Source organism: Rhipicephalus microplus, unplaced genomic scaffold, assembly GCF_043290135.1.
Source record: "Rhipicephalus microplus isolate Deutch F79 unplaced genomic scaffold, USDA_Rmic scaffold_12, whole genome shotgun sequence".
NCBI classification, from domain to species: Eukaryota; Metazoa; Arthropoda; class Arachnida; order Ixodida; family Ixodidae; genus Rhipicephalus; species Rhipicephalus microplus.
Genome location: NW_027464585.1, coordinates 43,262,308 through 43,280,139, shown reverse-complemented (window position 1 = coordinate 43,280,139; position 17,832 = coordinate 43,262,308). Strand labels below are relative to the sequence as shown.

General features: G+C 44.4%; 1 long non-coding RNA gene across 1 annotated transcript; it reads right to left on the bottom strand.

Moving 5' to 3' along the window:
* Positions 1–3,554: 3,554 nt before the first annotated feature.
* On the bottom strand, positions 3,555–15,956 carry LOC142783834 (uncharacterized). The gene is made up of 3 exons (XR_012888506.1): positions 14,445–15,956; positions 14,241–14,356; positions 3,555–13,154 (listed from the first exon to the last, which is right to left on the bottom strand). It is a non-coding gene; the product is annotated as an uncharacterized LOC142783834 (long non-coding RNA).
* Between the last annotated feature and the right edge of the window lie 1,876 nt (positions 15,957–17,832).

Genomic DNA, 17,832 nt, shown 5'->3' with positions numbered 1-17,832 from the left:
CTCCTGAGCAAACCTTGATTGCTTTTACGGCGTTCACAACTTGTTCCACATCATAAAGGGTCGTCACGCTCGCAATTAGCCCAGCGGCGGCAGGTTTGAGGGACTTCCCGAGCAGAACAATGTTCACACTCATGTCACTTTTGATGTACACTGCCTTAGATATGTAAAGATTCGCTGCCGCAGAATCTTGCTTCACAGCCATTTTCGAGTACACAATATCTCGAATGCCCTCCATATCTACGCGATGTACAGCCCATGAGGATTCGGGAAGACGCGCGGACTGTGCACTTTCGAAAAGTACGTCAAAGGCGGATGGGCGAAGCTCTGCAATTCCAGTTCTGTTCTCTGTTAAGTCAAGCGTGTTGTCATCACCTTCTGGTGGATTGTCAAGTGCATTTGCTGCGCTATGACTGCATTCTCCATTCCCGGGAGACAGGCGGTGTGACTTGGCTGGCAGCTCACTGGTGTTAGCTTTCCGCTTCACCGGTTTTCTCGAAGGCTTCACTTCCTTCGTGAGGTAAGCGGGGCATCCATCAAAAATTGATGGTACCGTGTCCTTCGCCAACGTAGCTCTACGGTCACCTTGCATGAGGTTATGTCCCTTTTACTCGGCACTCCACGTCTTCACCACGAAATGTGGAGCAAAATGCCGCTCGCACACAAGGTCCTTCCGGGTCAGAACACGGTCCTTTCGTGGGATCGCCCGCCTCCATGCCGCGAGTTTCTCGGCGTCTGCGGGCGGCTTGAAGAGCGAGAATTTCGTCTTGCACGACTTGTAGCCGCTGTTGCACTGCGGAACGAAGCACTTCCCCATGTCACTGATGCCTTACGAGGCCATAAAGCACGCATGCGAGGTGTGACAAATAAAATAGCGGGAACAAAGCAACGAAGCCGACGCTGCTGTCACACTCGACTACGGGGTGCGCTCAACAAGCGGCCGCTCGGGAGATGGATGGATGGATGGATGGATGGATGGATGGATGGATGGATGGATGGATGGATGGATGGATGGATGGATGGATGGATGGATATGGCTGTACCCTTTAGATCGGGCGGTGGCTAGCGCCACCAAGCCGTAATACCTAGTGAACCAAAAACTATATTTTTTTTCCTTAAAAAAAAAGAGTTTGAGGATTCGTACTTTGCAGTGAAGAGTTTAATTTTCACTCGTGCCTTGACTTTAGCCACCAATCAGATAACCTATTTCTAGTTAAGTCTACCCGCTTAAAGTTTATTTTGCCCTCCCGGTCCCTAAACCCCAGTGCTTTGAAAAACTCTGCGCCATCATCCTGAACTATAGGGTGAAGCCCTTTACAGAACATTATCAAGTGTTCGGCAGTTTCTTCTTCCTCTCCACACGCACTGCATACTGTGTCTATTCCTTCGTATTTGGCCCGATATGTCTTGGTTCGCAGTACTCCCGTTCTGGCCTCAAACAGTAGGCAACTACCCCGAGTATTATCATAGATCCTTTCCTTGGCAATTTCCTGCTTAAACGTTCGAATGATCTCTAGTGCGGACTTCTTTATCATGCCCATCCTCCACATGTCAGTCTCCGTTTCCTTCACTTTCTTCTTAACCGATAGTTCTTTTTGGTTTTGCCACCTGCTGTTTTCTAAGTATTTACCAGTCAACTTCCTGGTTCGCTTCCTCTATTTTGTATCGACATTCTTCATGTACAAGTAGCTGAAAACCTTCCTAGCCCAACGCTCTTCCCCCATTTCTCTCAATCGCTTCTCAAATTTTATCTTGCTGCTAGCTTCTCTGCCCTCAAATGATGTCCATCCCATATCACCTTGTACTCCCTGATTTGGTGTATTCCCGTGAGCTCCTAAAGGAAGCCTACCTATTCCACGTTGCTTAATTTCTAATCTTGCTTGAACTTCTGATCTCATGCACAAGACGCACAAGACCGGGAGGGCTAGAACGACGCCCGCGATCTAGTGGAGAGGCGGCCAACTGTGAGCGCTACGGAGTGCTCTCGTCACGGCCGCTCGCTGCAGTAGTTCGGTCACCTCTCCTTCTTACACCGTGGCTGCCGTTAGAGGTGTGCGCCGAGGTGATTTCGACCGGCGGCGGCGTGGGGGTCGTTCAGAGTCGACGGTGGCGGCGGCGCGCGGCCATTTTTCGTAGGCGGCGGCGGCGCCGGCGGCGCAGAAACCGAAACTGGAAATTCAAAAGGCTCTTCTGCCACAGGTTACTGAATTAGTTGAAATTCAGGAATTTTAATCCAAATAGCATAAATGACACTACGCAGATGTGTCGACATCCCGATGAATGCAAAGCGTTTTGTAAAATAGTTTTTATTTCGCATTCCTGAAAGAATAACGCGCATTTCAATCTATGTTCATGTTCTACAGTAAATGTGCAGCACTTTGCTTTTTTTAATTTAAGATGCATCAGTTTGTTGTTGTTGTTGGCAGCGTCATACTTCATGAAAGCTTCTTTCATTGAACAATGAGCAAGCAGTGACGCAAGTCACTCATTTCGCTTTTTCCGAATCTGATCTTACTTTTACATTGTACGCTGCACAAAAGAAGAAGCACCTCTGCTTCGAGTTTTCTTATTGCGATTGCATGAAACCGCTTTTTTGAGTATCTGTCATGCTTTGAATGTAACTTTCCTTCAAACGAATCAAAATACCTACTTTTCACAATGTGAGAATCTTTTATGCAGTGGTATAGGATGCGGAAGGAAACAAATCTGCGCATTTATTCAACTAGTTCTCAGCGCGGTGTTCAATGAATGAAGTGTGGACATGGGCGTGGGCGAGGCGGGTGGTGCAAAAAGGACACTTGAACCCTTCAAACTCCACCAGCACTTGCTACCCACTCTAGCGACACCAACACGACCTACTCCATCAGTCGTGATGCAAGTTGAAAGGAGGGTTTACATCCCCCCAAGACAAAAACCTGTCGATGGTCATATGTGCAGATGAGAGAAAATGCAATATTTGCTCAGATACACAGCCCATACTGGTCACGAGCTGGGCGTCCATTGACCACGCCTGCAGAGAACGTTGACTCCCCGACCGCTTGGTGTTTGGTCAAAGGAGGAAAACACCCCTTGCAAGTGGGCCCCATTAAAATTTCTCTTAAAAACGTCACAAATAAGAATGCTTGATAAGTATGTATAAAACATTCAACTTTTCAATGCTTTTTGTAGCGTGTTCACGTGCTCAATACCCATCAGATCTGTGAGAAATCGAAATAGCAACTGCCACTTTCGACTTGTTCCGGAAAAGACACCATAGAACAATGCAATTACGAGTTCTGGAAACTTTTGTTCTTTTGTATATTTGATTTCTAGGCATGATTTGAATTCTTATATAAACAAAAATAAAACCTGCAACATATTAAAAAAAGGCTGCTATTGCAAGATGTGTGTTGCAAGACGTGATTTTTCTCTGCAAGGCACATCTTGTGTCACAAACTTGTAAGTGTCCCCCTTTTTCCCCACGACATCTCCCGATCCCCCCCCCCCCCTCTCTAATAAAAAGGCACCAATGTAGGCCTCCGTGATTGCCTACTGGCGCGCGGCGGGCCATTCCGGTGGCTAGGTCCAACAGTGGCGATTTCGACTTGCTTTATTGGAGGTGCTGAAGGATCAAGAAAAGGCCGATATTTGTAAATTTCTTGAGAGCTCAGTGATAGTTTCTTCATGAATACCGTGGATTATTGGACCTCACTTTGTGTATAATGCTCCAATGAAAAAAAAAAATGGTTTCATCCTGTGTCACTGCAGAGTCAGAAGCCATCACATGTGCAGGCATCATTAAGCTCTATATGACATTGCTAAGGTTCAGTACATTTGTACGAATCATTCTCGTTAATTGAGCATTTTGAGTATAATCCTTGCTTGGGTTAGTATGTGTGAAACATAAATTTGAGATTTAAAATTATCATTGTGGGTTTCTGCAGCAAAGACACATTGATTAAAACTGATGACTCAGGAACGGCAGAGGTAACATTCGTTCTGTTTTTTTCGGCTACAGTAACAGTAATGCGTTACCTTTTTTATGTATCTATATAACGTGGAGCCGTGAAACGTTCCCTTTTTTCTTATTTGTGTAACGAGTGAGGTATTTAGTTACATTTTACTGTAACGGATACAACCCTAAATATATAGACTTACAGGAGTGATGTCGGCCCACACCGTCAGTTGCGGTCTATAGGCTGGCTGTAAACATTACATCGATATATTCCTTTCATCTAGCACGTGATATACAGTGATGGTTTGCTCGACCATTGATGATCTCGACCTTTGAGGAATACACAACAGCTTCTTAATAATATACATATCATCCCACCGAAGCGTGCACTTAGTTTCGTTAATATTTACAGTCAACGTGAGTGATGTCGGCACGCCGTATGTTTTAGGTAGAAATTTAGCCTACTCGAAATACCTAAAGACGTCGATCCACCTTGCAATGCGTGGCCACCCGCTGACGGTTCTGTATGAAAATGGCATCCACAGTGAAACATGTTGCATCTGCTGAAATTTTATCGCAACATTATTATACTGCCACGCTCGCTTGTATTTTTATGTCACTGTTTTGCGCAAAGGCACTGCCGTAGTGGTTCAGTAGCTAAGGTACTCGGCTGCTGACCCGCACATCGCGGGATCAAGTCCCACCTGCGGCTGCTTTATTTTCGATAGAGGCGAAAATGCTGTATATGCCCATGTGCTGCGATTTGGGTGCGTGTTAAAGAACCCCAGGTTGTCAAAATTTCTGGAGTCCTCCACTACGGCATCTCTCATAATCATGTGGTGGTTTTAAAACGTTAAACACCACATATTAATCAGTTGCCTTGCGCAAAGGACGCTTAGCTGTCTGCGAAAACTCTAGATTATTTTAGAATCTTCTGATAAGCTTGAGACACCTACGATATGAATGCTACGTGTATAAATGGCGACGTACCTTCGCGCAGATCATTTTACCGATGACCAATGCTCTAATTACCGCTATCTGTGTAAAGCACGAATTTCTAGTACTTTGCACTTTCCTATGCATATGTTCACTCAACAAAAAGTGTCGTCTTGAGCAACCCACGTACCATATTCTTTGCCGTCGCAACCACGTGACAGTGCCGTAAGTGAAATGAGAATGCTGAAATGATCGATACAAAACAGTGAGATGGGGCGTAAGTACACGCCCAAGTTTGATTTGAGATGGGTATACCACAAGCTATTTTCTTCTATAGAACCAATATGATGCGGATTTGTTAAATTACTGTGAAGTTGAATGTCAAGAAAGGAAGAACACGAACTTGGAAAGAGACAGTGGAGACGAAAAGTGATAGATATTCACGTAAAGTTTGATCGGTCATTCCACTATTTCAGGTGTATTCGAAAAATGTCGCGCTGATTTACTCTATTGAAAGCAGTCTATTGCGAAAATGTTTTGCAGAGAAAAATATTTTTATATGTGACCGAAATTCTGGCTATACGATGGGCCCTATATCGAGTCCTAAGATAAAAGCACATTTACTGAATGAGTCTATGTGGGCTCCATTTATTTTGCTGACCTATTGTTCCGAATATTTAAAACCTCCCACGATGGCGTGCCTTGTTGTCGTATTGACGTTCCGGCTTGTAAAGCCGAAAATTTTATTTTTTCGAATGATAAGACTGTTACTATCTCCCCCCTCCCCGGAACTCGTTCTAGGGTTGGTCCTTTGATCAAAACCAGTCATATATCTTTAAAAAATGCTTGGATATTAACTATTCATAACTCTCATTTAAGGATGTGGAAATGAAATGACCATCACTAAATGACTGATGATGTAAAATATTAACATTAAAAAGCTTAGTAAACGTGACTAAAAAGCTAATTCTACAAAAACAATGTAGCCTGAACTAATGAAGTCACCACACATCTAAAACATCATGCAATGTATATTGCATGCCTGCAAGGTGCAGTTATTCAAGCGCTTTTTGCATTGAAATTTGGTCACGGAGTTAATCCCGTTCACAGTGGTGCTATTTTTAATTTAAACGGCCGAATATCTAACGAAGCATTAAGGAATTCTTTGCACGAAACACGTATTTTTTTTGGCGATGTAATTGAGCATTGCATACGTTGTGCTGACACGAAGTTTTATGCAGGTGATGTGTTTATAGAGTACACCGTTCGGTGACTGTGGTAAAATAGGAACAGCAATTTATGTTAATTCATGCCACAAAACTCACGTGACCAGCTCCCAGAGAACAGAAGAATGCATAACGAAGTGCGTTACTAATGAACGGAAGAATTAAATAATTCTCGGTCTTTAATGTTGTTTCTGTAGTCCAATCTACAAACGTTCATATTGAACGAGCATGAAGGTACGAAGGCATGGAATTGGGTTCTGCAGTATGTTGTGACGCATGTGGCACTGCAGGTCACCTTTATTACGTGACATCGGAATCCACACTGAGCTTGATCTATGATTATGTACCTAATCAACGGAGTATGAGTGCTCAGCTCCGGTTTCATTATTAATGTGGCTTCAAAGACGAGAAAGCAGCACGATTCGCGAGCAACCGAGCACCCATTCTGTCTTTCTATTGCGTTGAACTGATTGTGCCATCAGATGCCACTTCAGTTTTTTCTTGAATAATTGTGGCGATTGGGAAAGTTGTGAGCGCCAAACAAGACGTTAAAGCGAACGAGAGAGACAGGACAGATGCTTGTGAACGTCATGTGGAAGCATTAGTTTGCGCTCAAAATTTCCCGATAGCTATGCGCCATCTGGCTGAATTTCAAGTTTTGTTAAAATGTAGCAATGGCACAGACCATGGCCTTTTGTCATGTCATTTGCTACCAGTTAAACAGCGGCGGCGTATTTTAAGGTACCATGAAAATGGTCGCGGTCATATTTCAAGAAGGAAGGGGTCAGAAACGCACCGTTCATGTCGTACGTGATCCTTTATCACTCGCGGAAATAAATTTATTGGTCGAAGAATTCTGTTACCTGGTCGAAGAATTCTGTTACCTCTCGGCAATCAGAGAGGCTTTTAATTTTCGAGTCTCTTTATGAGATATTGCTGCCATCTTTTTCCAATTAACAAGCTTGCAATTCTGTTGTACTGACACAACATAGCAATGACCATGTTTTTGTAGATTTTTTTTCGTTCCCATTTAGACACTTTTCCATTCATAGACATCTTTGAAGCGCATAAGAACTTCCCGTCGCCCCTCACACGTCGTTGCATTCGTCGAGTCCACATTGCAAAAGACTCGATGGCAAAGTTGTTTCCACGCTCAGGTTTCTCGTGCCGAAGCTTTCGCGCTCTTTGTGCACTTCAAGGAATGCAGAAAGACTACAAAACAACGCAACGAGCTCTACACCATGCCATCGGGACTGGTATGGAGCAAGCTTGTTGCGAGTGGTCTCGCAGTGTTCTGCCATTGCACTCCGTTCGCTGTTCCCAGAGCTCAAGTTTGGTCGACACGCGGCGTCGTTGCGGCGCCATTGGTGTCGTGTTTCCCGTGTCTTTTCTTATACACAGTGTTCTGCGAATAAATGCCTCTGTGTAGCCGCTGGTGCCAAGGTCGCGGATTACGTTTTTCCTTCTTTCCTTCCGCAGCTGTGGTGACAATTGGTGGTTAGATTATCGGTTAGTTTTTTACTTATTTTAGTTTTCTCGCTTAGCTAGTTTTCTGTATTCTTGCCCAAGAAAGGTGATCTAGGACTTTTTTGTGTGTGGGATTGACCATAGGTATCTGCGTACATGGTTGCAGCTCCACATTTCCAAGTTGTACGGCTCGGACTGCCCTGCCGATGACCCCTATTCTCTTTCTGCTCTAGCAGCCATGACCGTCGCGTTCTTCCAAACCTTCTCCTCCTACCTACTTCTAAACTATTTTCTCCACTCTCCCCTTTCCCTTCAAGGGACTGAGCCGTGGTCTCGCAAGGAAAGATAGTGTCTTTTTTTCTTTTTCTTCAACCACACATTCATCCATTCAGGGGAAGACTGCGTGCAGTAACTGGTTTGGAAAGCAGGTAAGGTTCGCGGAAAGTCACCTCACCTACCCTGATTTGTTCCGGGTCAACGCTCTCGAGGTGCGCCAAAAGAGGCGACAACACGAAAGTCATACTTCGAATTCTTTAAGGCTGTTGGCTCCCCTGGTCAAAAACTCTTTGGACACGCCTGACTGACTGGTGGCCTAGGAAGAGCTGTCGGAAATTGAGGCAGCTTGATTTGTTCGACGCGCCACGAGACGCGCTGAATAATTAGCCGAGAGGTTGGGATCCGTCGTCAGGTATGTTTCCCACACTCTGTGGTGCTTTCAAGTCTTCCACTCCCCCAGGCCCTAGCTTGCCTAGCGCTGCAGGCCCTATTCTGCACGTGCGATGCAACGTTATTGCACTGTGCTGTGTTGTGCGTATTATTACATTATGACCTACGTTGTGTTTCTCTCTCGCCGTGTGACGAACTGAACATGCATCCTTTCTATTTCCTGGGTAGAAAAGAAGGCAGTGTTTGACTTTCTCTCTCTTTCTCCTTCTCGTTTTTTTATCTTTATTCGCTGCGCCGTGCTCCCTGCTGGGCTGCAGAAATTAGGTGCCTTCTTCTAACCACTTCACCCCCCCCCCCCCATTTGGGGGACGAAGATGAAGACGACAATTTCTTTGGACTGCCCTGGACTGAATGGACATGCAGTCTGTCCATTTACAGTGATCTGCAAGGCGGCTTTTCTGTAAGGTTTATTTTTCAACCAAAAACTCTTGTTCACAGACTGCTTTTCTCCCTCATTGTGTCTTTACCTCTTCAAATTCCAGTAAATGCACGCGAGCACGCGAGTACAACAAAATGTCACCTCTACGAATTCCAGCGAAGGCACGTGAGCACAACAAGATCTCAAAAAGGTGAATGGCAAAAACAAAATGAGCGAGAAAAGCAATCTGTGAACGAGAGTTTTTGGTTCGAAAACTAACCTTGCAGATTATTGCAAACTGTCCACTGTTTTCTCCTGCAGAGAATTTTAGGAAGACCACAGCTTAAAACGCGTGCACCGAGACTCTCTGAACCAGCTCTCAGAAGCTCCCATCAGGCTTCCATGATGCTACCTTTAATGTGTAAATAGTGTATATAAACGTCGCTCTTATCAGCCCCGGCTACTCTGCTTGACTTCTACCTGAGACTTGGCTAGCTCCTTCGAATACATCACGAGCAAGCAAAAGGGCACGGAGTTGTAAAGATGAAATTGTGCAACATCACATCGCTTTTATTACGTGACATATTCGTTCTCCGCCGCATTCGCCCGATCGTGTCCACATATAACTTTCCAGTTTTTATAGCGACGACACACCGTTGATTGCGGTCACGTCATTGAATGTCAATTAAACATCGGTTGCGTTTTTTATTTGCAAATTTCTTATTCATAAAGTATGTTGAAGTAATTTATTACTTGGCCACCTGAGGAGCTTACTAACTTGACTTATCTTTTTATCAAGACTTCAATGTGATGTTAAGTTTTATTTGTTTGACTATGAGCATTACCTTCGCAACAGAAGTACATCTGTCAGCGACAATGATTCTCAACCTCTCCCACTGCCAGTAGGTCCGTTCAAGTTACGTGATGAAAACCAGTTTGCTGAACTATGTCATATATGACATGTCGCTCAAATGCCGGTCTCTGCATTTTTGATGAATCCAGCCGTCTTTTGTAAATTGTCTACTGGCAAGTTTTTTTTAAATTTTGTTTTGTTCTTTTTAAAACTGGTGGTCTCAGACAAGCTTATTACGCCTCTTCTCACTACTGGATAGCCGTTGTTACGCGCTGCGCCTGGGCCGACGGGGGAGGGCCGCGTTCTTTGTTCATCAAACAAGTCACCGAAGGGCTGCGAGCCTGCTGTCCGCCGTGTACTGTCCATCTTAGCCGGGAAGTGAGGTGGCATTCCAACACCATAAGACGTTCGACGAGACGACCACAATGGTTTCTTGGTGTCACAGGTGCAGTGTGGTGGCCACGCCCCAATCAAAGACCTTGACTTGAGCGAGTGTGAGCGGCACCGTCAGAAATGTTGTGTGTGTCTCGTGATTCAACAGCGCATTCTGGACCCATTCCCTGATTAAGTCAAAACGTACACTTTATAGTGAGCCACCCAGCTCATTCGCAAGGGACCTCTCGCCCTGTCTGTACAGAATGTAATAAATCCTCTGTTAACTTTGCCATCTTACTCCTGAGTGCACATGCGTTTTCTTTTGTCTCTCTACACGCCCTTTCTTGCCCCTATTTCTCAACCCCCAGTGCTAGGCAGCAAACCGGATGCCAAGATATGGTTAATCCCGCAGCCTTCCTTTCTCTCTCTTGCCATCTTACTGCCTTGGCATCTTCATCCCGGGTATCCAATGTCTTGCAAGGCCGGTACAAACAGATAAGTCAAAGAATAAAACAGATGGTAAATATTTTCTGCAGCATGTTCAGACGCTGCATATAAGTGGTCATCCTCGAAAATTATCAACTTTAACACCGCGGACAGGTGCTGATATACCCTGAGTAGGTTCGAGCATGTATTATGCCTCGACGCTTTTAATCTTCAATAAACTTCTCCCTTTCGATTTCATCATTCGGGGTTTTGTGTAGTTCTTCATCTAACGCCTAACCTCCCTATCCTTCCTCATTTATTCCTCCTCCTACCTTCATCTAACGCGCTGCATTCGTGCTGCACCTCTACCACTTAATTTCTTCTTTATATACGCCCTGTTTCGGCCACAATTATAGGCTGCCATCTTGGACTGATAATGATGCCGTTTTCCATCCATATGAATATTCGAATTGTGCTATGGCGAACTCGCACGCATCAAAACGCTGGGCCATTACATTCGACGTCGTATCACCATAATCATAGCTAATTACGACACAAAAAACAGAAAAAAATTGCTTTTAAGTCTAAGATGGCAGTGTCTATGCTTTACTGTAACTGTTACATTTATTTTTAGTCAATTTGTCCAATATGTCATTTCATGCAGCGGCCGCCGAACTTGTTCCGCTGTTCATAGTGGTACTCTCGGTCTCTGAGGCTGGACGAAGATAACTAAGAAGCCTGGTTTTTACTAGCTACATAAAATGTGAAACGAAGCTATGAATCAAGATGAAAAAGAAGACAACTCTGTGAAAAGTCAGTGCTGGCGCATAAATGGCGCGCTGATTGCGCCGATGAAAAACGTTGGCGGCGGCGGCGGCGCGCCGATCAGTTCGCGTCGGCGGCGGCAGCGCGGCGAAAACTATTGGCGGCGGCGCGCCGACCAGTCGGCGCACACCTCTAGCTGCCGTTTGAGCAGGAATGGCAGCCGCTGCCGTAAGGTGGCGCTACCGCATCGGTTGCTCCGGTTGCATCGGTTCTTTGCTCGGTTGCAGGTTCTTTTCTTGGTTGCATCGGTGCGTGTGGAGAGAAAGAAGACACTGCCGAACACTTGATAATGTTCTGTAAAGGGCTTCACCTTATAGTTCAGGATGATGGCGCAGAGTTTTTCAAAGCACTGGGGTTTTGGGACCGGGAGGGCAAAATAGACTTTAAGCGGGTAGACTAAACTAGAAGGAGGTTGTCTGATTGGTGGCTAAAGTCTAGGCACGAGTGAAAATTAAACTCTTCACTGCAAAGCACGAATCTTCAAGCTCACTTTTTAAAGAAAAAAAATAAATCTAGTTTTTGACTCATTAAGTATTACGGCTTGGTGGCGCTAGCCACCGCCCGATCTAAAAGGTACAGCCATATCCATCTATCCATCCTCCCGCCGTCGTAGTGTGGTGACGTCACGCCTCGAAGGAGAATTCGTGAACAAGCCTTAGATCTACGTGGTGTTGTCTTAGGACGTTTATTCGCCACATGTACACGAGTCCGAACGATATGGCTTGTGCTGACACACCTAGGGGAAGCGTAGCGTCCCCGTCATGTGTCACCTTTCCTTCCTCCGTGGGTGCCCTAGCAAAAATTATGATAGAAAAACTGATAGGCTATCAGGTTATCGACAGTTGTATCAGTCTATAGGTGTACCAGTCTATGAGTGTATCAGTCTATGAATGTGTCAGTTTATGAGTGTATCAGTCTATCAGTGTACCAGTACTGGTGTACCAGTTTATAAGTGTAGCATTCTACTCTGATAGGCCAACAAGCAAATCGGTGCTTAGCCAACTGGCAGGTGCACCGCTACATCAGAGCAAGCAGGACACAAATATGAACACAGAAAACAAACAAAATATCTTATTTGATGTTCCATTTCTTGGTTAATCTTTTAATTTCATAAAGTCATTAATGTTGTTTGCCAAAGCTTTATTGTTTGCCAAAGCTTTTTCATTTGCTCAACCTCTCCAATCAGAAAGGTATGTTTCAAAATTGGTAGAAGAAATCTGCATGATTAAAGACAAGGCAAGTTACGGGCACTTATTAGGCGACAATTATGTGCGCTCTAAATAGAGGAGTCAATATGACAAGGAAATAAATAGGAGTGCTACCAGTCTGCCTCTCTAATATTGTTTAAAGTTAGTTTGTGGATTCTTGCATAAAAGTACCCAGCTCCAGTAGGCAAAAGCTTCACTCGAACCTTTAGTAAGTAATTATAACACAAGTTGGCAGTGAAACCTCGGCTGATTACGTGCAAAAATGGAGCCACCAACTTTCATGAATTTTGGTCAGATTGCAAAATTTCACCTACCTGAAAACACAGCATATGTTTCTTTCTCCAAGGGAGATTTCGCCTCCCCTTTAGAAAAATTGGAGGCTGCGCCAGTAACATTTCTACCGACTAGGCCTGCTGTATAAAAAATGGCAACGGCCGCCTCACGAACGAAACGGGTCTGTCTTTTCAAGCCCATGAGGTGATTGTACAACCTCTTGGGAACGGCAATCCCTTTGCTCCGATGCACCTATAAAACAAGTCAAAGATGATGTGCACACATCAGTTTGTCAATGCACATTTTCTCATTAAAGCAAAGCAATATACCTTCAAGACAAAGCATACTAGAGTTTTATGATACCTCTCTGTCAGTGAGCACATAATTGATAAGCGGTGCAGCCTCCCTCACACTTGAGTTGGCTACTTCAGGGCTGTCCATGGTCGCTGTGGTGGTTCCAGCGTGTCAGCACATGGTGGTGGCAAAGGTGCAAGTCGTGTCTGTTTTTGAGGCTTGCGGCTGTAACACCCGCAAAGAACAAGGTTCTTTGCTGCAATGAAAAAGTAGAATGTGCAGAAATAAGGTATATTGCACCCTTAATTGTCACGGTAGCATCCTAGGTGTGCATGGTCAAATAATATATATGATAAACATAGCATGCAGTTGAGATATGCAATTAAAGTGTAATGATACGTTGCATGTCACGTCTCAAAACCATCGTGTGATTATAGGGGATGTCGTAGTGGAGGGCTCAAGAAATTTTGACCAAGTGGTGTTCTTTTTAATATCCACCACAATGTGAAAGTTGTAAAAGCACATTTACAAGTGATTAGAGAAACATGCATGCATCCCTGCCACCCATGAGCTTACATTGCATTCTGTTTTTCAGCAAAATTGCACGCTATAAGAATAAGGCAACTTGCTGCTGCATACAACCCTAGCAGCAGTGCGTTACAACAGATTATGAAGAAATGATAAACCTGTTTGGAAATTTTCGCTACGAAGCGCATTTTCCAGTAGGCTTATTCTTTCTAATACTTTTGTATTTTGAGCCCTCAGCATATATATTCACTTCTTTCAGAAGCTTTTTCTCTGTTCTTTTTTTTTCAGTATCAGCAGGCCTCTCTGCTGCTTCTTAAAACGGTTTCGGACGTGCTTTGTCTTCGGCTTAACAGCAGCTTGAGGTCGTGTTTCTTACAAGTGCAGACAACCCAACACACAAATTTCACTGCTAGTTTGCAAGCACAAACAGGGCGTATATCCGCACAAGCAAAAATAATTTTAAACCAGTCACTTGTACAAAAAAATGTGACTAAGCTGCGCTCATACCACGATAGAATAAAATAGCTCTTCAGCATACTGCAACTTTACTAACACCTTCAATACGACGTTCCGGCGCCCGCGCAGTAGTGGAGCATTGATGCTCTGATATATTCGCTAAGGGGGCGGGGAGTATATCAGAGCATTGGTGCTTCATGTGTGACACGGCACCACGTGCAGAGCAAAATTGGCTGTCGATTATAATTGCGCCGCAGTAGCACATCAGCCGCAATGTCAACGATAGCCAAACTTGGCTGTCGGTAATAATTACGCTGCAAGTAGCATATCAGCTGCAGTGTGACCAATTGCAACTTACTTTTCAAACGACTCATTGTCCACTTCATTTGAACTGCAGCTATCGGAGGGGTCGCAATCGGGTCTGCGAAATGGATGGTCATTTTTCTGTTGCATTCCTTGCACCAACCTCGGTGCCTAAGAAAATATGACCAGTAAATAACTTGAGAATGACTGCTTCCTCCTCTTTGTTTTCGTATTGGGAATACAAGAGGCACGGACTTACCGTAAAGCTTAATCACTTGAGCGTGATAGTGGCCGCAGTATGTATTATCCTTCCAGAACACCCGGTAGCAATTGTGAGGATCAGAATTGCCCGTATCCTTCGGATTGATGTACTCACATGCACTTCTTAGGACTATTAATTTTTAATTATCATTGCGAAACCAAACATCTAGGAGAATTGCGAGTGTAGAGGCGCGATACTCAGCAATTAAGAGACGCAACAATGTTCACATGCACTACACACGCACCAAAGCGGCCAGGAACTTGCTATTGATGACGATGGCAGTGACATTTGTGGATCTCCGAACTGGTAGGTGTTCTGTGGATCTCCCGAGTAGTTTATGCAACCACGAGTCCACGACTTCTTCCTCAACACGACGCAATTTAGTTTTTGAAAACAACAATATATATTTGCAAAAAAACATTTACTTCATGTTTTTATAGCTTTATAGGGTAGTTTTTTTAGAGCTCACAGCAAATAGTATGGTAGCGTCTCCTGCACCGGGCGGTGCAGCAGCCAGCCCCACACAGAAGTGGCTCCTGGGCCGCACGGTAGTAACGTCACTTCAAAAATTATTACCTAAAGCTAGGTAAATGTGTGAATTATTCATGTTTTATGCGTTAAACCTACAAAAATTTTACTAAGCAGGTGTTTAACAAGTCAATCTGCTAAGGTTTTTTAACTAAACACATATTACAAGTATTTTAAATACAGGGGGCGCCATGGGCGCTGCGGCTCGCGAAAGGTAAACACTGCGAGATGATAGCTGCCTGCGATGTGTGGTGGTGGTTCTGTGTGTAGGTGGTGAAAACTCCATTGAAATCGTGGCCATAGCCAACGTTACTAGACTAGGAACCTATTCTAGTAACGTTGGCCATAGCCTAGGCCGCCCCCAAGGAGGACCGGAGGCCCTGTGTCGTCGCTGCTTCATGTGATTGATCGATGCCCAGTTGAACCTGGTAGTCGGTCCTAGCGTGGCTGTCCACCGCGCCGCAGCTTCATCTGAGTGTGTGCGCCATAAAGTTTTTCCATATGAAGTGCGTATTATTGTTGTTGGACGTACTGCATTCTCTAGATTGCTATGCCAAGCGTGGTGCTGTCAAAGTTGAAAGTGTTCTTGCTGCCGAGTTTTGCTTGTCGCGAAGGGCAAGGTCCAAGATGAAATAAATGCTTTCGCACAGTTCACGTGTGACTGACCGGACGCACAGGCATGAAACTCTAGTGTGTCGGTGAAGTGTTCATACAATGGATGGAAACAACTTTATTGTAGTGTTCTTACGAAGCCTGCGATCTCCGAAGGCCAAATTTACTGCATTGCCGGCTGTTTTGTCAAGTGCGAAATCGTACGGCCATTCTCATTCGTTGCTACGTAAATGCTCCCGAGCTGTCGCAGGCCGTGCATGTTATTCAGCAAGACAGACAAGCTGTTTTGTAGTTAGATGGGCTAACGCCGTCGGCACTTGCGCTTGGGCATCGTTTATCAAGTGTGGATCGCCTAGAACATTGCGGTGGTACGTCAGTATTTTGAAGCGGCCTGCCGGTTACCTCGTCAGGTGATGGTACACTAAGCAACATAAAAAAAAGTTGCCCGAGACTACGTTGCAGTGCACCTTTATGTCATCAAAACTTTGATAAACCGTGGAAATCAACATTCCCGACACCTGTGTCGAAGAAACCAATGCAGCCAGCTGCATTTGCGTTTTTCGTGTCTTTTTGCGTCACGCCGTTTAAGAGCAGTAATTCGCAAAACACTTTATCATAATAAATATAGTCAATCCTGTGAGAGTCATCAAAGATCCAATATTAAAGGGTCTGTGGACGGGACCACCAGCAGCAGCAAGTCAGGCTATAAGGAAGCGCAAATGTTAAAACAATACATGCGTGAACAAAAAAAAAGAAAAAGTAACGATGACTGCAATGGGACTTGAACCACCGACCTCACCAGCTTTTAATGTGCTGCTCTAACAAACTACGCCACAGCTGCATTTTTTTCATGGTATTTATTAAAGTACTTGGGCAATAAAGACAAAATCAAGCGAACAAAAGTACAATCAAATCATGAAAGTAAGCGTTCAAGCGTTACTAATAAACACTAAATGGCTAACACAGCGCGAGTTCCTCACATGGAGAGTTCTTCACATCGTGTTATACAAACAAAAAAGGGGTGAGGTCAAACAGTTCTCTAAGACGGAGTACCAGTCCGGTCTAAAGTCTAGCTCGTCGTAAATGTTTTTTAGGTGGATAGCAATTTGAATGAAGTGTGCGCTTGAAGAGGTAGTGGGCTCTGCATTGTGGTCTAGCATTCGTGTTTTCCACAAGCTGTGCAAACCCATGAGGAAAAACATATCATATGGTACTTCATCAAGCGTTGCTGGTAGAAGATAACGTATTGTGTGAGAATTAATGACGAAACGTTTTTTCAGTGCTCGCTGAAGGACATCCCAAAATAGTATGGCATCTTTGCAGCTAACAGAGCAATGTTCAATCGTTTCCGGCACATCACATAGACGGCAGTTAACAGACGGAATGAAAATACCTTTTCTTTCTAACCATGTGTTTACCGCCAGTGTTTCAGAGTGGAGTTTATAGAAGAATGTTTTGAATTCGATGGAATGTACATTTTGCGCACTCGCTTCAACACATCGTGACCTGGAAGATTGGAGTACAGTGAACGGTACAATGGAGGAGGGAAGAGTGTACTCAGTAGGTCCTTATACAGCACCTTGCGTGATACTTTGTACATGTATTCTACAGAAAAGCGAGCTTTAAGGAACTGAACGGTGAGGTAAACTTTCTGCATGAATCCCCACAAGCATGGGCGTTCGGAGAAGTTGGATGAAACAATTAAATCTGGTAAGCAATCAACAAGTGTAACCTGCAAGAAGGAACGGATTACAGGATGGGAATCGTCTCGAAAAAAGAAGAATCGGGACACTATTTGCCATAGATAAAGGTGTTTTAGTCCTAACCCACCCTCACTAACTGGCTTGAATACATTATCACGACGCATGGGCTCAAAAGTCGAAGACCATATGAAAGTAGTGAAAATCCGATGAAAGCGTTGTATATAGAATCTTGCGCGAAGAATAAGTTGCAATACATAGTAAAGCTTTGTCGCTAAGAAAGTATTGCAAGCTTCAGCTCTCCCAAATATCGAAAGTCGATAGGGAACAAATGTCTGGGCCTGTCGTTCAAGCTTAGGGACGCGTTCTTTCCAGTAATGCGCACTGAATCTATATGCATGCAATGGTACACCGAGGTATGTTGGAGGAGTTCTTGTCAAATTAATCCCTGCAAAGTGGTTCGGTTTGCTACCCCACAAGCCAAACCACAGTCCTAAACTTTTATAGGCATTTAAACGAGCTCCTGATACTACGCCAAACTTTTC